This window comes from Leptodactylus fuscus, chromosome 3, assembly GCF_031893055.1.
Source record: "Leptodactylus fuscus isolate aLepFus1 chromosome 3, aLepFus1.hap2, whole genome shotgun sequence".
Lineage (NCBI taxonomy): Eukaryota > Metazoa > Chordata > Amphibia > Anura > Leptodactylidae > Leptodactylus > Leptodactylus fuscus.
The window spans coordinates 231,244,710-231,265,172 of record NC_134267.1 but is presented as its reverse complement, the minus strand read 5'-3'; the positions used below and the strand labels follow the sequence as shown (position 1 = coordinate 231,265,172).

General features: G+C 47.9%; 7 non-coding genes across 7 annotated transcripts; 2 read left to right on the top strand and 5 right to left on the bottom strand.

Moving 5' to 3' along the window:
• Positions 1 to 5,704: 5,704 nt before the first annotated feature.
• TRNAA-UGC (transfer RNA alanine (anticodon UGC)) lies at positions 5,705 to 5,776 on the bottom strand. Its single transcript has one exon. It is a non-coding gene; the product is annotated as a tRNA-Ala (tRNA).
• A 907-nt stretch (positions 5,777 to 6,683) lies between these two features.
• TRNAA-CGC (transfer RNA alanine (anticodon CGC)) lies at positions 6,684 to 6,755 on the bottom strand. Its single transcript has one exon. It is a non-coding gene; the product is annotated as a tRNA-Ala (tRNA).
• Positions 6,756 to 7,315: 560 nt separating this feature from the next.
• Positions 7,316 to 7,387, bottom strand: TRNAA-UGC (transfer RNA alanine (anticodon UGC)). Its single transcript has one exon. It is a non-coding gene; the product is annotated as a tRNA-Ala (tRNA).
• Positions 7,388 to 7,710: 323 nt separating this feature from the next.
• TRNAA-UGC (transfer RNA alanine (anticodon UGC)) lies at positions 7,711 to 7,782 on the top strand. The gene has a single exon. It is a non-coding gene; the product is annotated as a tRNA-Ala (tRNA).
• Positions 7,783 to 9,128: 1,346 nt separating this feature from the next.
• TRNAA-CGC (transfer RNA alanine (anticodon CGC)) lies at positions 9,129 to 9,200 on the bottom strand. Its single transcript has one exon. It is a non-coding gene; the product is annotated as a tRNA-Ala (tRNA).
• A 1,839-nt stretch (positions 9,201 to 11,039) lies between these two features.
• Positions 11,040 to 11,111, bottom strand: TRNAA-CGC (transfer RNA alanine (anticodon CGC)). Its single transcript has one exon. It is a non-coding gene; the product is annotated as a tRNA-Ala (tRNA).
• Positions 11,112 to 11,876: 765 nt separating this feature from the next.
• Positions 11,877 to 11,948, top strand: TRNAA-UGC (transfer RNA alanine (anticodon UGC)). The gene has a single exon. It is a non-coding gene; the product is annotated as a tRNA-Ala (tRNA).
• Positions 11,949 to 20,463: the final 8,515 nt, after the last annotated feature.

Below are 20,463 nucleotides of genomic sequence, written 5' to 3'. Positions count from 1 at the left end.
AGTTTGGGCAAATTCATGGTGGAGGGAGCCTCTAAAAACCCCCAGTTTGGACCAATTCATGGTGGAGGGAGCCTCTAAAAACCCCAGTTTGGACCAATTCATGGTGGAGGGAGCCTCTAAACAGCCCAGTTTGGGCAAATTCATGGTGGAGGGAGCCTCTAAACAGCCCAGTTTGGACCAATTCATGGTGGAGGGAGCCTCTAAAAACCCCAGTTTGGACCAATTCATGATGGAGGGAGCCCCTAAACAGCCCAGTTTGGACCAATTCATGGTGGAGAGAGCCTCTAAAAACCCCAGTTTGGACCAATTCATGGTGGAGGGAGCCTCTAAACAGGCCAGTTTGGGCAAATTCATGGTGGAGGGAGCCTCTAAACAGGCCAGTTTGGGCAAATTCATGGTGGAGGGAGCTTCTAACCAGCCCAGTTTGGACCAATTCATGGTGGAGGGAGCCTCTAAAAACCCCAGTTTGGACCAATTCATGGTGGAGGGAGCCTCTAAAAACCCCAGTTTGGACCAATTCATGGTGGAGGGAGCCGCTAAACAGCCCAGTTTGGACCAATTCATGGTGGAGGGAGCCTCTAACCAGCAGAGTTGGTGGAAATCAGGGTGGAGGGAGCCTCTAACCAGCAGAGTTGGGGGAAATCAGGGTGGAGGGAGCCTAGTATTAGCAGAATTGTGCAACGCTTATGGTGGATGAGTATGAGGATGCGGAGGAATTGGAGAGGTTGAGTACAGACATGGAGTTTCATGTTGGGGTGCTTTACACAGGTGGGCCCAAAAATGAAGGCTCTATCCAGTGGTGGTTCATTTTTATCAAAGTGAGCCGGTCGGCACTCTCAACTGACAGACGGGTGCGCTTGTCAGTGATGATGCCACCGGCTGCACTGAACACCCTCTCAGATAGGACGCTGGCGGCAGGACAGGACAGCACCTCCAAGGCATATAGGGCAAGTTCAAGCCACAGGTCCAACTTCGACACCCAATACGTGTAGGGCGCAGAGGGGTCGGAGAGGACAGGGCTGTGGTCGGAAAGGTATTCCCGCAACATGCGCCTATACTTCTCACGCCTGGTGACACTAGGACCCTCCGTGGCGGCACTTTGGCGAGGGGGTGCCATCAAGGTGTCCCAGACCTTAGACAGTGTGCCCCTCGTTTGTGTGGACCGGTGAGAACTTGGTTGCCTACTGGAGGAACTGCCCTCCCTGCCGCCAACGTCACATGCTGGAAACATCTCCATCATATTCTGCACCAATTGCTTGTGGCAAGCATTGATGCGATTGGCCCTCCCCTCTACCGGAATAAAAGACGAGATGTTGTTTTTATACCGGGGGTCAAGGATAGCAAAGATCCAGTACTGGTTGTCCTCCATGATTTTGACAATACGCTTGTCGGTTGTAAAGCACCCCAACATGAACTCAGCCATGTCTGCCACAGTGTTAGTTGGCATGACTCCTCTGGCCCCACCGGAAAGTTCAATCTCCATTTCCTCCTCATCCTCCATGTCTACCCATCCGCGCTGCAACAATGGGACGATTCGAAGTTGCCCGGAAGCCTCCTGTATCACCATCACATCATCGGACAACTCTTCTTCCTCCTCCTCCTCCTCCTCCTCCTCCATTAAACGCAGTGAAGCGGACAGATGTGTGGACCTACTCTCCAGCTGTGATGGATCGGATGCTATCCCTAACTCCTCTGTGTGATCTGAGTTATCCCTGATGTCAATCAGGGATTCTCTCAGAACACACAAGAGCGGGATTGTAAGGCTCACCATCGCATCCTCAGAGCTCACCCTCCTTGTGGACTCCTCAAACACCCGTAGGATGTCACAAAGGTCTCTCATCCATGGCCACTCATGGATGAGAAACTGAGGCAGCTGACTTTGTGGCACCCTAGGGTTTTGTAGCTGGTATTCCATCAAAGGTCTCTGCTGCTCAACCACTCTATTCAACATCTGAAACGATGAGTTCCAGCGTGTGGGGACGTCGCACAAAAGCCGGTGTTGTGGCACATGCAGGCGTTGCTGGAGAGATTTTAAGCTAGCAGCGGCTACTGTCGACTTGCGAAAGTGGGCGCACATGCGCCGCACTTTCACCAGTAGCTCTGGAACATTGGGGTAGCTCTTTAGGAAACGTTGCACCACTAGGTTGAAGACGTGGGCCAGGCATGGAACATGTTGGAGTCCGGCAAGCTCCAGAGCTGCTACCAGGTTCCGGCCGTTATCACAAACGACCATGCCTGGGCCCAGGTGCAGCGGCTCAAACCATATTGCCGTCTCATCGAGGAGGGCATCCCTCACCTCGGAGGCAGTGTGCTGTCTGTCCCCCAAGCTGATCAGCTTCAGCACAGCCTGCTGACGTCTACCAACGCCAGTGCTGCAACGTTTCCAACTCGTAGCTGGGGTCAATCTAACAGCGGAGGAGGAGGCGGTGGCGGAGGAGGAGGCGGTGGCGGAGGAGGAGGCGGTAGAGGAGGAGGAGGAGGGGGGTGTTCTTCTCGTGTCCCTGCCAGGAATGTTAGGCGGGGAGACGAGGTACACCGGGCCAGTTTGGGAAGCAGTCCCAGCCTCAACTACATTCACCCAGTGTGCCGTCAGTGAAATGTAGCGTCCCTGTCCGCATGCACTTGTCCACGCGTCGGTGGTCAAGTGGACCTTTGTGCAAAGCGCGGAACTAAGGGCCCGCCTGATGTTGAGTGACACGTGCTGGTGCAAGGCGGGGACGGCACACCGGGAGAAGTAGTGACGGCTAGGGACGGCATAGCGAGGTGCCGCAGTTGCCATCAGGTCCAGGAAGGCGGGAGTTTCAACAAGCCGGAACGCCAACATCTCCTGGGCCAGCAGTTTAGCGATGTTGGCGTTCAAGGCTTGCGCGTGTGGGTGGTTAGCAGTGTATTTCTGCCGCTGCTCCAATGTCTGAGAGATGGTGGGTTGTTGTAAAGAAGCGCCTGATGGTGCCTTTGATGGTGCAGGAGAAGGAGATAAGACAGGAACAGGGGAGGATGAGGGAGAAGTCAACAAAGTGGCGGAGGCAGATGAAGTGGTGTCCTGGCTCGTCCTCTGGAGTGCATCGCCAGCACAGTCAGCAGTGGCAGTGGCAGAGGCAGAGGCAGTGGCAGAGGCAGTGGCAGTGGCGTGAACGGCAGGCGGCCTTTGTCCTGCCGTTGCTGCCTGCCACTGATTCCAGTGCTTGGATTCCAAATGACGGCGCATTGAAGTGGTGGACAGGTTGCTCTTCTCAGAGCCCCTAATCAATTTCGAGAGGCAAATTGTGCAGACAACACTATATCTGTCCTCGGCGCATTCCTTGAAAAAACTCCACACCTTCGAGAAACGTGCCCTCGAGGTGGGAGTTTTTCGGGGCTGGGTACGAACTGGAACATCTTGGGAGATTCCGGGTGTGGCCTGGCTTCGCCTAAGCTGCTGACCTCTGCCTCTGCCTCTAGCTACCCTTTTTGGTGCTGCACTTGCCTCAACATCCACACTACTTTCCCCGCTTGACATCCCCCCTGTCCAGGTCGGGTCAGTGTCCTCATCATCCACCACTTCCTCTTCCAACTCCTGTCTCATCTCCTCCTCCCGCACAATGCGCCGGTCAACTGGATGCCCTGACGGCAACTGCGTCACATCATCGTCGATGAGGGTGGGTTGCTGGTCATCCACCACCAAATCGAACGGAGATGGAGGAGACTCTAGTGTTTGAGCATCTGGACACAGGAGTAGGCACGGGACGCCCTGTGGCTTCACTGCTACCTTGCTCCCCAGAACCATTCCCCCGATCTCGCCCACGGCCTCGTCCACGTCCCTTTCCGGGAGCCTTGCGCATTTTGAATTCCCAGTTAGAAATTGGCACTATATACCAGTAGTAAAAATTGTGGGTGCACGTAACCCCAATATATTCTTTGAATTCCCAGTCAGACAATGGCACTGTATACCAGTAGTAAAAATTGTGGGTGCACATAACCCCAATATATTCTTTGAATTACCAGTCAGAAACTGGCACTATATGGCAGTAGCAAGAAATGAGGGTATTTGTAACCCCAATATATTCTTTGAATTCCCAGTCAGAAACTGGCACTGTATACCAGTAGTAAAAATTGTGGGTGCACGTAACCCCAATATATTCTTTGAATTACCAGTCAGAAACTGGCACTATATGGCAGTAGCAAGAAATGAGGGTATTTGTAACCCCAATATATTCTTTGAATTCCCAGTGAGACAATGGCACTATATACCAGTAGTAAAAATTGTGGGTGCACGTAACCCCAATATATTCTTTGAATTCCCAGTCAGACAATGGCACTGTATACCAGTAGCAAAAATTGTGGGTGTATATAGCCCCAATTCTATTGCTAGGGGACTTGCAGGGTATTTCTGAGGTGAAGGTGGGGGGGCACACCATTGGAACGGTGATTTGGGGTGTATATATGGGGTATACGGGAATACACTGTCAGTGTGTTCCATTCAGGATCCTGGGAAAGCTGGGTTGCGGCGATTGAGCCCGTCAGTGCCACGTTACACTGACAAGCTTCTCCCTGGAATTGAAGTTATATGTAAGCCCAATATATTCTTTGAATTCCCAGTCAGACAATGGCACTATATGGCAGTAGCAAAAATAGTGGGTGTATATAGCCCCAATTCTATTGCTAGGGGACTTGCAGGGTATTTCTGGGGTGAAGGTGGGGGGGCACACCGTTGGAACGGGTATCGGGGGTATATATCGGGTATACGGGAATACACTGACAGTGTATTCCATTCAGGATCCTGGGAAAGCTGGGTTGCGGCGATTGAGCCCGTCAGTGCCACGTTACACTGACAAGCTTCTCCCTGGAATTTAGCTCTTATAAGAGCTGTTGGTTGTCTTCTCCTTCCTATCCTAGCCTGTCCCTGCCTACCCAGAATCTAAGCCCTAGCTAGCTGGACGGAAACCTCCGTCCTCGGTGAATTGCAAGCTCAGAATGACGCGAACCTGGGCGTCGCTGTTCTTTTAAATTAGAGGTCACATGTTTTCGGCAGCCAATGGGTTTTGCCTACTTTTCTCAACGTCACCGGTGTCGTAGTTCCTGTCCCACCTACCCTGCGCTGTTATTGGAGCAAAAAAGGCGCCAGGGAAGGTGGGAGGGGAATCGAGTAATGGCGCACTTTACCACGCGGTGTTCGATTCGATTCGAACATGCCGAACAGCCTAATATCTGATCGAACATGAATTCGATAGAACACTGTTCGCTCATCTCTAATCATTATGTGATTAGTAAAGTGGAAATACATAATAATAATACCGCCATACAGATATAATGTAGCCATACAGCGCCCACATACAGTACACCGAAATAACACTGTCCTACAAATAAATACTAAAAACATAGAGTGCATATAAATGATACTGTCACACTGTGCAAAACAATAATACCACTATATAGTGCACACGGATAATACTCCCATACTATACACATTAGTAGTGCTATTACGCAGTACACGTAAAAAAAACACTTTTGTGTTTCAACAAGTCGAAGTGCGTACATGGATGTTTTTGTGTATGAGTTGACTGCCCCCTACTGTCCACCATGAGCTTATGTTTCCACATTATATGATGGTGAACGATACAATCTTTTTATTTTTTGACAAAATCCAGTTGTTTGAGGATCATCCAGACACCCGAGCTCTGAAATTTGTCATCTTTATTGTATTTAGATAAACTTGTACAAAACATGGAGGTGTCGGGGATTGAACCCATGGCCTCATACACGCAAAGCACACGCTCTACCACTGAGCTACATCCCCTACATAACAATTCCTTTAATGTTCCCAATTCTGAGATGAAACAACACATTGCATTGAGCCCCTATACTGAGGGGAAATAATCCCAGCAGGTATTAGGCCCTATTTAGTTACACATCTCTGCCGCTGCCCACAGCCACCTTTGCTTACATTTCAGTCCTTTAGGGGGCCCCATGCATCAAATATCATGTAGCTGAGGCTGAACAGTGTCAGGATGTTGTTGACAGCGATGTGATATGCAACACACAGGGCCCCCTGGAGGGCTGAAGTGTAAGCGAATGATAGATAGCAGGACTATTTTTCTCAGATCTCAAAAACAAAAGAAACACCGAGCAACCCGTAGTGGAGATCGTACTGATAGTGATAATTTCAGATGACAAAAAACAGGCTCACCTTTTAGGTAGTGTGCATACACAACTGTTTTGTTGATGATGGGATCACTTGGCCAAGGATCCCTCTCAGGATTGGATGCAGCTGCAGGGTACCTCACACCTCACGGGTGTATGTATGGGTGTATGGAACCTTGCCTTCCGCCGGGTTAACAAGCCTCCTGGCCTGACGGTAAAGAACTTTTACACCTGAAGAAGGGCAGAGTTACGCCCGAAACGCGTAGTGTGTTGTTCAATAATAATCGTATATTTACTTATCCATTTGGCAAGCGCAGGTCCTTTGTGTCCAAGTTTGCAGTCACTAAGGAGGACTATTTATTACATCACTGGCCATGTATTTCTATACATGTATTGTGTCAGCTACACCGCCCCCTAGTGGTCACTATCGACATAGGAGTCTAAAATGGTGAACAGATAATATTCAGCCTTTATAATACAGACGGGCAGAGGTTTCCTGAATTCCTGCACATTCATCAGTTTTCTGGATCTTTGATATTTTTGTAGTTGTTTATCACAAAACATGGAGATGCCGGGGATTGAACCCGGGGCCTCATACATGCGAAGCATGCGCTCTACCACTGAGCTACATCCCCTATACGAAAATCTCTAAAAATACTCCAATTCCAGAGACAATATACTACATGTAGCCCTATTGTGTTGTTATTACTGGAAATCCTTATGTGATTAGTAAAGTGGAAATATATAATAATAATAATACCGCCATATAGATAAAATGTGGCCATACAGCGCCCACATACAGTACACCGAAATAACACTGTCCTACAAATAAATACTAAAAACATAGAGTGCATATAAATGATACTGTCACACTGTGCAAAACAATAATACCACCATATAGTGCACACGGATAATACTCCCATACTATACACATTAGTAGTGCTACCACGCAGTACACGTAAAAAAACCACTTTTGTGTTTCAACAAGTTGAAGTGCGTACATGGATGTTTTTGTGTTGACTGCCCCCTACTGTCCACCATGCGCTTATGTTTCCACATTATATGATGGTGAACGATACAATCTTTTATTTTTAAGCTTATTTTTTGACACAACTCAGTTGTTTGAGGATCATCCCGACACCTGAGCTCTGAAATCTAGCATCTGTATTGTATTTAGATAAACCTGTACAAGGCATGGGGATGCCGGGGATTGAACTCGGGGCCTCATACATGCAAAGCATGCGCTCTACCACTGAGCTACATCCCCTGTATAACTATTCCACTAACGTTCCCAATTCTGAGATGAAACAACACGTTCCATTGAGCCCCTGCACTGAGGGGAAATAATCCCAGCAGGTATTAGGCCCTATTTAGTTACCGATCCCTGCCGCTGCCCACAGCCACCTTTGCTTACAATTCAGTCCTCTAGGGGGCTCCATGCGTCTCATATCATGTAGCTGAGGCTGAACCGTGTCGGGATGTGGTTGACAGCAATGTGATATGCAACGCACAGGGCACCCTGGAGGGCTGAAGTGTAAGCATGACTATTTTTCTCGGATGCATTGGGAGCATAAGTAGGAGCATTGTGTAGGGGATGTAGCTCAGTGGTAGAGCGCATGCTTTGCATGTATGAGGCCCCGGGTTCAATCCCCGGCATCTCCATCTTTTGAGACAAAGAACTACAAAACATCAAAGGTCAGTAAAACTGATATACAGGCAGGAAGTCACACGAAATATGTTCGGGGATAATACGAAGACGGAATTTAATGTAAAAGAGCTTAACCTTTTGTCTGTAGAGAAAATGATGGACACTAGGGGGCAGTCTAGTCCGCACAATACATGTACAGGAATACATGGTACTATTCCGTTATCGGGCCAGCAGCAGCGCAGTTCAGCAGCAGCTTTCGGGACAGCAGTTCAGCAGCGGGAATTACAATGACATCCGAGGACTGCTGGCCCGATGCTTGTGCCCAGTAACCAGTACATCGATGACCCCCCTCCCCCATCCTTCTCCTCCTGCCAGTGCTGCCCCCCAGCTCTCCTTACATCTTCCCCGTACCCTCTCCCCGCCACACGACTAGGCCTCACCTCAGCGCTAGTACCGAGACCGAAAGGAAAGACACCGGGGCTCAATCCAGGCCCTGACAAGAAACACGCCGACTATAGGAACGGTGAGCTACAGCGAGCCGGAGGGACAAACTTTCTGCAGCGTCCGGCGGCTATCTAGTAGCATTCATTGCTCAAGATTTACGGTGAGGCCTATTACAGGGAGAGGGTACGGGGCAGATGTAAGAAGAGCTGGGGGGCAGCACTGGAAGGAAGAGGAGGATGAGGGCATCGATCGATGTACTGCCTACTACACACAAGCACGGCCTCTATCATCGGGCCAGCATCGGCTTAGTCATGTGGCGGGGAGAGGGTACGGGGTAGATGTAAGGAGAGCTGGGGGGCAGCACTGGAAGGAGGAGGAGATGGAGGGGGGGTCATTGATGTACTGGCTACTGGGCACAAGCATCGGGCCAGCAGTCCTCGGATGTCATTGTAATTCCCGCTGCTGAACTGAACTGCTGTCCCGAAAGCTGGTGCTGAAATGCGCTGCTGCTGGCCCGATAACGGAATAGTACCGAATACATTGCCGGTGATCCTGCAGCATCTGGTGACTTCACATCCTACCACCAACGTGATATGCCAGAAATCCAGTATAAATTATCATGTGCCCGACATCTTGCACCTCCTGTCATTGTGGAGCCGAGCCCTGGTCTACAAGGATCCGTATCCAATATGTCCTTACAAGTTGAAGTGTGTACATGGATGTTTTTGTGTATGAGTTGACTGCCCCCTACTGTCCACCATGCGCTTATGTTTCCACATTATATGATGGTGAACGATACAATCTTTTTACTTTTAAGCTTATTTTTTGACAAAATCCAGTTATTTGAGGAACATCCAGACACCTGAGCTCTGAAATTTGTCATCTTTATTGTATTTAGATAAACCTGTACAAAACATGGAGATGCCGGGGATTGAACCCTGGGCCTCATACATGCGAAGCATGCGCTCTACCACTGAGTTACATCCCCTATGGGAAACCTCTACAAATACTCCAATTCCTGAGACAATATACTACGTGTAGCCCTATTGTGCTGATACTACTGGATATCATTATGTGATTAGTAAAGTGGAAATATATAATAATAATACCGCCATACAGATATAATGTAGCCATACAGCGCCCACATACAGCACACCGAAATAACACTGTCCTACAAACAAATACTAAATACATAGAGTGAATATAAATGATACTGTCACACTGTGCAAAACAATAATACCACCATATAGTGCACACGGATAATACTCCCATACTATACACATTAGTAGTGCTACCTGAGCTACATCCCCTATAGAAGGTGCATTAGTCTATATTGGGTTCACAAGGACACTAACAGCTCAGTGACATGTACCGCAGTTCCGTTTTGCACATTTCCGGTCTGGACGAAACCACCAGGAGATCTCATGAGACAAATCTCGCCAGGTTCCCCCAACAAATGCTCTCAGTGCTGCCCCCTCCTGGATTCAGCAATCTGCCTCCTAAGGCCTCACAGCAGATGTAAACTGGGACTGTCCTGGTGTCCCAAGAGGCCCCCGCTACCATAGGGCCCAGTAGGAGTGCACCATATGCCCTACTAGCAGTTACCCGCGACTTCGTCTGCGGGTTGGCGGTGGCGCTGAACCGCTTATATTTCTTGTCCCCCCATCTCTGCCCCCAGTTTCTTGTCCCCCCAGTTTTTTGTCCCCCCATCTCTTCCCCCAGTTTCTTGCCTCCCATCTCTGCTCACAGCTTCATGTCCCCCCCTACATCGGCCCCAGTGTAGTTGGACTCACCTTGCCACGCTCCCCCGCCACTCTCTCCGCTCGCTCACTGCACATAGTTGTCGGGCGGCTGGTTGCCTGTGGCATAGATGAGGCAGAGCAGGGGCCTTGCGCTGCTTTCCTGGCTTGTCAGTCTTTCGCTGCACTGCGGAGCCGAGCCCTGGTCTACAAGGATCCGTATCCAATATGTGCTTACAAGCTGAAGTGGGTACATGAATGTTTTTGTGTTTGAGTTGGTTACATCCTAGGCAGATAGACTGCAATAGAGCCGCCGGTATTATACAGTGCATTGCAGAATACCGGCGCCTCTATTGCAGCCTACCTGCCATACGCAGCCAGCCGCCCGACACCTATGAGCCGCGGGGGAGTGTGGCAAGGTGAGTCCAACTACACTGGGGTGATGTAGGGTAGGGGGGGGGACATGAAGCTGTCCTCCCCGGGACACCCCCTCCCCAACCCCCTCCCCAACCCCCTGTCCCTGCTGCACTGACCTGTTATGTGGTGTGTCGGGTGCAGCAGCCTCCTCCTTAGCCATCCGCGAAGTGTGTAGGTGGCCTGGGATAGCTACGGCGCTGGGACCATGTGGGCTGCCGCCATCTTGCTCACTGTGTCCCTGCTGAATCGGCACGCCCACCTTCAGTCCCCAACCTATGGTGCCGCAGCCCTGGCTCCAGAACCCGCCCACAGCCTGCCATGCACCAATAGGAGGTGCGTGCACAGACCAGCGCTGGCAGAATGCCAGCTGCTACAGCCGTGCCAGAGGGTTTTTTGGAGGGTCACGGTGGCGATTTGGGGTGAGTGGCCCACATTTAAAGTAGCCTATTACCTTTTCCTGGGCAATATGTATGTGTGTGTGAAATTTCCCCAAAATCCATTCAGCCGTTTGGCTGTGATTGAGGAACAAACATCTGAACATTCAAACACACAAACATCCAAACTCACACCTTTATAATATTAATAGGATACGGGCAGATGTTTCCTGAATTCCTGCACATTTATCAGTTTTATGGATCTTTGATGTTTTTGTAGGTGTTTATCACAAAACATGGAGATGCCGGGGATTGAATCCGGGGCCTCATACATGCGAAGCATGCGCTCTACCACTGAGCTACATCCCCTATGGGAAACCTCTACAAATACTCCAATTCCTGAGACAATATACTACGTGTAGCCCTATTGTGCTGATACTACTGGATATCATTATGTGATTAGTAAAGTGGAAATATACACTCACCGGCCACTTTATTAGGTACACCATGCTAGTAACGGGTTGGACCCCCTTTTGCCTTCAGAACTGCCTCAATTCTTCGTGGCATAGATACAACAAGGTGCTGGAAGCATTCCTCAGAGATTTTGGTCCATATTGACATGATGGCATCACACAGTTGCCGCAGATTTGTCGGCTGCACATCCATGATGCGAATCTCCCGTTCCACCACATCCCAAAGATCCAGAACTGCCGCTCACTGGATGTTTTTTCTTTTTCGGACCATTCTCTGTAAACCCTAGAGATGGTTGTGCGTGAAAATCCCAGTAGATCAGCAGTTTCTGAAATACTCAGACCAGCCCTTCTGGCACCAACAACCATGCCACGTTCAAAGGCACTCAAATCACCTTTCTTCCCCATACTGATGCTCGGTTTGAACTGCAGGAGATTGTCTTGACCATGTCTACATGCCTAAATGCACTGAGTTGCCGCCATGTGATTGGCTGATTAAAAATTAAGTGTTAACGAGCAGTTGGACAGGTGTACCTAATAAAGTGGCCGGTGAGTGTATAAATGCCATATACCTGCCCATAATAATAATAATAATACCAATGTAATACTGCCATATAGGTGGTATGTAGTCTCAGAAACATGAGCATTTTCACACTGTGTATGAGGGGATGTAGCTCAGTGGTAGAGCGCATGCTTTGCATGTATGAGGCCCCGGGTTCAATCCCCGGCATCTCCATGTTTTGTCTTACATAATAATCACTAAAAAGAGATAGGAGTGCACTATATGCCCTATATTTAATGCGGCCCTGTATTCCCTGCTCATATAATACCGCCAGACAGTTCACCTATACCACCGTATCATATCCAGGGGCCCCTCCCAGATGTTTTGAGAGAGTTGGAGAATAACAGAGGGGCCTTGAGCCTCCTTGTGCACTTAGGCCCATGTATATCTGCCCTCCCCGCAGCCCCTGGAGCTATGATCTCCTCATTACACAATATACACATTTACATATATCTGCCATATATTGGAGCATTTGTTGGTGCGGTCGTGTATTTGGTGTAACTGCTACCTCTGTCTTACTTATCATTATAGGCTCCTAGATCACAAAATATTATTATATACAGTAAAAAAAGTAAAAACAATTTACACAATCTTTTTTTTTTTTTTTTTTTTATTTACATTTTTTTTTTTTAGGAAGAATTTGCCATGGAATAAAGTATATGGCACCATCCGGGTCTGGAGCTGCCGTGTCCTGTAACGGATTGTAGTTCAGGCTGTTCTTTTTCCAGGCTTGGATATTCTTTCTGGATAGAAAAAGATAAAATTTTATTATTTCTAAGTTACATGTCACATACATCTGATAGGGCGGAGGGAAAAGATGAAATATAGATGGCTTACCCTCCATTATTTTGGGATGTCTCTGTTCATAGCCCTTCATGGTGAGTTCACAACCAGGGCTGAATACAAGGCAGGATCCTCCCCTGAGGTTATTGTTGGTGCTTCATTGGACGAAGTGCTCACGGCACACGGGGCACAGAGAGTTGGAGTGCAGCCAGATCGAGATGCAACCCTGATGAAAGTTATGAGTACAGGGAAGCTCTGTGACTCGCTCTCCAATCTCATATTCAGTCATACAGATTACACATGACTGGGCCTCCTCCTGAGATATTACCTCTCTAGTGGGTAAGTTCTGAATCTGCAGAGCTCTCTTGCTGAATCGAGGATACTCTCTTTCCAGCAAAAGAAGATATTGTGCATTTGGTGAAAGTGGTTGCGTTTCCGTCATCCCACCTATGCCCAGCAGCCGAAGGAAGCTACTGAATACACGAGTTATAGGGTGGTGGTATACAGGAGATCTGCTTGGAATTGGAACCTCAGGGGGTCTGCGGCTGGGAGGAACCGGATTTGGCCGTTGAAATTCAGTGGTGTCAGCTGTGGATCCACTTGCTGGACGGTTGTTATCACTGCTACTCTCTCCTATTATTCTGGAGGGCTCTGCAGGGGCGGGTCTTAATGGAGAGCGGCTTCTTTCCCTGCTCTCTTCTAGTCCTCTGTCCTGTGGAGGAGCTCTGTCGCGTCTCCCTGTCCTCGCAGTGATAGGATTCCTGCTTCTTTGATGTCCAGTAGAAGGTTCTCCACGATGTCCTAGGGATGACCTCAGTCTATGGACAATTGCTGCCTGACCTGTAAATATATAAAGGTAACACATTTAGCCCATAGGAATGGATCCTGTTATTGCTAAGGGTTTTGAGGAGAAGAGACCCCAGTATAGTTAAGTTCAACAGTAACCTGAATAAAGATATATATCATTCACTGGATGAAGGGACGCCATCAACTAATATTGGACAAACTGGGCCCCATAATCACAAAACAATAAGTCGTCTGAATTTTTTTTTTATTCCCAATAAATAAATAAAAGAACTCCCAGCAATGTTAAATCCCCAATGCTAAGGGCTAGTTCACATGTAAAAACCACCTGGCTTATTTTGGTCCCGAAAAAAAACGCTTGCTAATTAGGAAGCGTTGTTTTTTACCTTGAGGCGTTCTTTGGAGCGTTTTCTGGAGCAGTTTCCTCTCCCCTAAAGCGAATAGAAGGGAGGGAAAACTGCTAGCGGAATAATGAAAGCTAGCAGTCTCCATAGACCACCATTGTACGGAGGCAGGTTTTGAGGTGAAATCTGCTGTCAAAATCTGCCTCATTGCCCCCCGTGTGAACTAGCCCTAACGGTCCCGCTGCTCATAGTGTATAGTAATCATACAGGGACCAAAACAATAATAATCTAATGGGGATTTATAGAGATTAGAAGCCTAATCTAATGCCAAACAAAGATCTTTGGGAGATATAATTGCCCAACCTGATAATTGCGGGGATTAATGCATGTCCATAGCATATGCCATTAAGAACAACAGGGAGGCATAGAAGGCACTCTCCCCAGTAAACACTAACCCCAATGGGCTGTTAGTTCCCTAAATTAACTGGAAACACAAGCAACAGCCTCTCCCTGTCATAGACTTGTATGTGCGCTGGCCACCAAGGATTAAAGCCCATAAGTTCCCTCTCCACACAGGTGAGCGCTAGCTTTCCCCCAACCAGGGCCGCACCTCTGAGGCGAGGTCACGCAGCCGCCTCAGGCAGCACTTTCAAAGGGGCAGCAATTTTACCAGTTTATTTTTTTCCTTATTTTTTCTCTTAACCAGCCCAAGACAGGATGCCCTGAAAACAGATCTGAACAGTAATGTCCCAGATGTCACGTGGGGACGTCACGTCTGGAACATTGCCATAAAGTCCTGAAGCCTGTGCTAGGAGTAACAATGGATCCCGGAGAGGTGAGTTACACTGTTTATTATGCTTCTTCACCTCCCCTGAGTCTCTGATTATTATACTCCGGGGTCTGAAAAGACCCCAGGGTATAATAATAGCGGCAGTTTCTCTCGGGGTTAGCCTTGTTTGTTCCGCTGCCCGTTCAAAGAGGGTAACCTCTCGCCAGAAATCTATTCAGCAAAATCTCACTTTGCTGATCATATTGATGTATGCTTGAACAGTTACTCTGTATACGGAGGAACTGCCCCCCTTTGGGATGCCCCTTTTAAAGAGAACCTTGCACCAATTTTGACGCAGGCAGTTCTATATACTGCTGGAAAGCTGACAGTGCTTGTCCATAGACAAATATTATCAGGAGGGAGGGGGCGTTCCTCCCAGCTCACCCAGTACAGCGCAATAGGCACTGCTGCGGAGAAGGATGTACCTGAGTGACTGTCAGGAACGCCCTTCTGACTGTAAAGAGCTACGGTACCAGGGCCGATAGTTCTTTACCCGGGGCACAGATTGGGAAAGCCGACAGTGCGCTGAATTCAGATCATTGTCAGCGTTCCAGCAGTATATAGAATTGCCTACGCCCAAATCGGTGAAAGGTCCTCTTTAAGGGTCTGGGGGGTGGCAGTTTCTTTTCTGAACAAGGTAGTGATGGGAGATATGAAGAAACTGGACCGAACGCTAGCTAGTAGCGAAAAAAAGAAGCAACATGCCCTATCTGCGCAGAATCAGACGTGAATTCCATGGCTTGACCATTTATTCAGGCCTACACAGGAGTGGGTTGCCGCGATAGGAAGCTGATGCTGCATCGGCATTTCGTCGCGGAATGTTCAAATGGAATGTTCCGTGAAAAAGATATGAAGGTCACAGCTCTTAATATAGAAAAAATGATAATAATTTAGAAGTGCTCTACTCACGTGTCAGAGCCGTCAGCGTTGTAGCAGGATTCCAAAAGATCGGTGCACGGATAATGGCTCTCTCGGCTAAGCCAAAATGCAGCAACAGGAAAAGACAAAAGGATATATCCAGCACTCGGAATCCGGCCTAATAAAAATAAAACTTAACTTTTATTAAGAAATGGTCATTCTTCCATTACAAAATTATGATCATACAAGGGACATTAGCTTACCCCTCGTATGATCAAAAAATTTTTAATGGAAGAATGACCAATTCTTAATAAAAGTTAAGTTTATTTTTATTAGGCCGGATTCCGAGTGCTGGATATATCCTTTTGTCTTTTCCTGTTGCGGAATGTTCCGTGACCTTTTCCTCCGTGTGAACATACCCTTAGAGTGGGGGGTTTAACGTTGTTGGGATTTCTTTTATTGATTTATTGGGAATAACAGTTATGTTTTAGACGGGTTATTGTTTTGTGATTATGGGGCCCAGTTTGTCAAATTGCCTGAATAAAGAACTTCTGTTTTCTATCATGGGCAGGGGTGGAATTCGGAGGAAAGTAAAACCCACCCCAAACGACTAGGAATGGAAAATGTGCTGTTTACCCTGAAACATTGCTGAGCAGAGCCCAGGGATAACTCCTCCCAGGAAATCTCCTCTAGGGTGGGGGGAATATTGTCTCTCTCTTCCTGAACAATTCACTTACCTTGATTCTCCGGTCGGCGCAGCCATGTATCATTGTCAGCTATCAGCTGACGCAGCTCTCGGGCGCTCATGGCTTAGTTACCAAGGCGGATCTGATGAAATATTAGAGAACTAAGTTCTCAGGTGGCTCCGATATTACTGGGCCCTGATCAAAGATCAGTAAGAATGAATGGAAGTAATCACTAGATATGTAGTACAAACTAGTTCGCTCTTCCAGAACCAAAGTGAAGTGTCAGCAAAAGCATCAACTCAAGAAATGGCTGTGATGTCACAGCGCTCAGGGTTTATATACCCTCAGGGTTCCGTTATGACATCATCATATGCAAATATGTGCATTATGACATCATCATATGCAAATATGTGCATTATGACATCATCATATGCAAATATGTGCATTATGACATCATCATATGCAAATGTGAACAGAACCTCACATAATAGGTAAGCAGATCCTAGTTTTATGACATCACAGAAGTAAGGTCATGTGACTGTGTGTGTGTGTGTGAAAAAAAAAAAAATAATAATAATAATTTGAATTAAAATCTGGATGTGGCTATTTCTAGGTAGCGTACCTATGAACTCCTGGCTATTTTTAGGTACCATCCGTGTACCGTGCCTATAAACTTAAGAACTGCAGATGTATCATATTTATCCCAGTAATTTTTCACTTTATTAAGACATTTATGTTACAATGGCTAATCTTCCTCGCACTGCGGACATCCATCCACTCTATAACAATCTTCATGTAGTGTGGAACAACAAGAAAAACAAGTTGTCAATTTTTTTGACTTTTTCTCCAAATCAAAGTGGCAAATCAGACATTTCTCTATTTCCTTGCAATTTTTTTGTGTTTTCGTTGTTTCTCTTTTCTCCTCTTTGTGGATACCTTCAGCCTGAAAAGGTACAACTACCTGCGGACGCGCAGATGAAGATTTGCAGCTTGTAGAAGGTGGTGTATTTTCATCAATTATATCCGGAACATTTGAAGTCTCAGCACCTGCAACATCTTGATGTACAGACTGGTTATATGACAAGCCGGGTTGTAATAACGAAGAACCTCGTCTGGCATTGTTTTGGATAACCTTGATTTCTTCCAAGTAGTTTAGAAAGGTTGAAGTTCTGTGATTAGATAAAATATCCGCCAACTGAGTTAGGGATTGGAACGGCGGATTGTACTTAGCAGTACTACTGAGTGGTTCTTCGTCAATAGTCTCTTGTTCTTCCACAGCACAATATAAATCAAATTCTGTGTCTTCAAAACTAGGCTCAATTTGCAAATTTTCCCAGTATTTTTTGTGGAAGCAGTTCCTATCATACAAAGGGATTGATTCGGTTTCTCTCATTAAAAGCATGTGTCTGCATGGAACACAATATTGTAGCCGGAAACTGCAGTTACACAAGTTAACAGAACTGTCGTAAGCTTTTGAGTGATCGCCATTGCATGTTTCGATTACGGAATTCTACAAAATTTGCAAATTTGGCTTCATCATTTGAAAACTCTTTAGAACTTTGCAAAAGAACCGTACACCAACTTCTGTAATTTCCTGCGATGCTGAATCAAGGTGAGTTTGCAATGGCGGATCGATTATTCTAAATGTTTTAAAGAGGACCTTTCACCATATCCGGGCACAGGCAGTTTTATATACTGCCAGAAACTGACAGTGCGCTGAATTCAGCGCACTGTCGGCTTTCCCGATCTGTGCCCGGTGTGAAGAGCTTACGGCCCGGTACCGTAGCTTTTCTATGGTCAGAAGGGCGTTTCTGACAGTTAGCCAGGAACGTCCTTCTGCCTCGCGGCGCCAATCGCGCTGTGCTGTGGAGCCGGGAGGAACGCCCCCTCCCACTCCTGATAATGCTCGTCTATGGACGAGCTTTGTGAGCAGAGGGAGGGGGCGTTCCTCCCCGCTCCACAGCACAGCGTCCCTGGCGTGTTTTTTGCACCAATAAGGGCTAGTTCACACGTGAGTATAAGGGGAGGTTTTTGACAGCGGAATTCGCGTCCAAAACCTCCCCTTATAATGGTGGTCTATGGAGACCGCCGGGCTTCTGTTCTCCGCTAGCGGCGAGCTGCTGCTAGCGGAGAAAAGAAAGGACATGTCCTTTCTTCAGGCAGAAGCCGCGCAGTCTCAGCCGCGCGGCTTCCGCCCCCGGCAGCTCCCTCCTATGTCGGCTCATTCATTTGAGCCGACAGCAGAGGGTTAAGCCGCGACAGCGATGGTCGCGGCGGGCGGGTTTTTGACAAGAGAGAGACGCGGCTCGCCGCGTCTCTCTCTGTGTCAAAACCCGCGCGGGCAGTTCACGTGTGAACTAGCCCTAACTGTGCAGGGGAGGTGGGACAGGAAATACGACAATGGAGGCAGTGAAAAAAAATAGAAAAAAACCCATTGTCTGCCGAAAACATGTGCCCTCCCATTCATAAGAACGGCCGCCGCCCTATTCGCCATTTTTGCCGTCAGACATATGGAGAGAAACATATCTGCTGAGGGCTAGATAGCAATTAGCTTCATATAGGCAGGGAAGAAGTAATGAAGAAAGCCAACAGCTCTTCTCAGAGCTATACACTGTAGGGACATCAGTCCAGCTTTCCCCGGACGGTGGAAAACAGGGATACACAACAGATACAACTTCATATATAGCAGAGAAACAGCTTTCATTTTTAGCTGTCCGCACACAGAAAAAAGCCCTGAATTATTTATTTATTTATTTTTTTTTTTTTTGGGGGGGGGGCTGAAACATAGCAGCAATCCACAGCAATTACAAGTTCATAAAGCTGGAAAAAGCCTTGAATTTTTTTGGGGGGCCTGAAACAGCATCAATCCACAGCAATTACAAGTTCATATAGCTGGAAAAAGCCTTGAATTGGGGGGGGGGGGGCCTGAAACATAGCAGCAATCCACAGCAGTTACTTCTTGCTACATACGTGATAAGCAGCTTTTCAGGCTGTGTAACCCCAAAACAAGGATACAGAGCAATTAGTTCAGGCTATGTACGCTCAATCCAGATATTCAGGGTGTGTACCCCCAAAACCTAGGTGGGAGACCCAGAAATTCAGTCAGGCTATATCAGCTCAATCCAATTTTTTTTTAAATCCAGTATTGTTTGCTCTCCATGATGTGAACTATGTCTTTGTCTCTTGAAAAGCAACCCAACATGAAGTCAGCCATGTGTGCCAGTGTGTTACTTGGCATGACTTTGCTACCCCCAACTGAGGGTCACTCTCCATTTCCTCCATTTTCCACTCCCCTTCACACCATCCGTGCTGAAGCAATGGGATGCACTAAAGTGCACCCTCATGCCTCGTGTGGGACAGTGACATGAAATGCCACTTCATCCCCCTCGTCTCCCTCCACCAACCAACGGAGCGAAGATGACAGGAGTGCGCTATGAATGTTTTCTGCCTAGTAGAGGCTACTTCTCACTTACGAAAATGGCCGCACTTTGACCAGTATTTCAGGCACAATGATGTAGATTTCATAGAATCTTTGCACCAACAAGTTGAAAACGTGGGCCATGTGTGGACCGTGTTTGAGTCTGGCAAGCTCCAGATCTGCTACAAGGTTCTGGCCATTATCACATATGCAAAAATGCCTGGCCCTAGGTGCAGCAGGGAAAAACACATTGCCATCTCAGCCAGGATGGCATCCCTGAACTCGGAGGCAGTGTGCTGTCTGTCCCCCAAGCTGATGAGCTTCAGCACATCCTGCTGACATCTCCCCACGCCAGTGTTACAGCGTTTCCAGCTTGTAGCTGGGGTGGAGGTTGCAGCGCAGTAGGCTTTCAGATAACCCGTGGCATGAATTTTGGGCTGGGAGAGGAGATAGGCCACCCCAGTTTGCACACCCAGCCCAGACTCCCCTACATTCACCCTTCCTGTCATTAAAGATAAGCAGCATCCCTGACCACAGGCGCTTGTCCATGCATCGGTGGTCAAGTGGACCTTGCAGCAAAGCGCAGAGCTCTGGGCCTGTCTGATGTTATGGGACACGTGCAGGCGCAAGGCAGGGACAGCAAACCAAGAGAAGTAGTAACGGCTAGGCCCAGCATAGGGAGGTGCCCCAGCTGCCATCTGGTGACGGAAGGCCTGGGTATCCAGAAGCATAAAAGTCAACATCTCCAGGGCCAGCAATTTTTCGATGACGCCATTAATGGCTTGGGCATGTGGTTGGCTTGCACTGTACTTCTGCCTGCAATGAAACGCCTGGGAGATGGGGAGTGGCTGGGAAGAAGCGCATGATGGTGCAGGCCAAAAGGGCAGATCAGCGTGAACTCCCCAATGTGTCAGAGACAGATGTGTAGGTGTCCTTGCATCATATCCTTGCACCATACTTGGCTTGA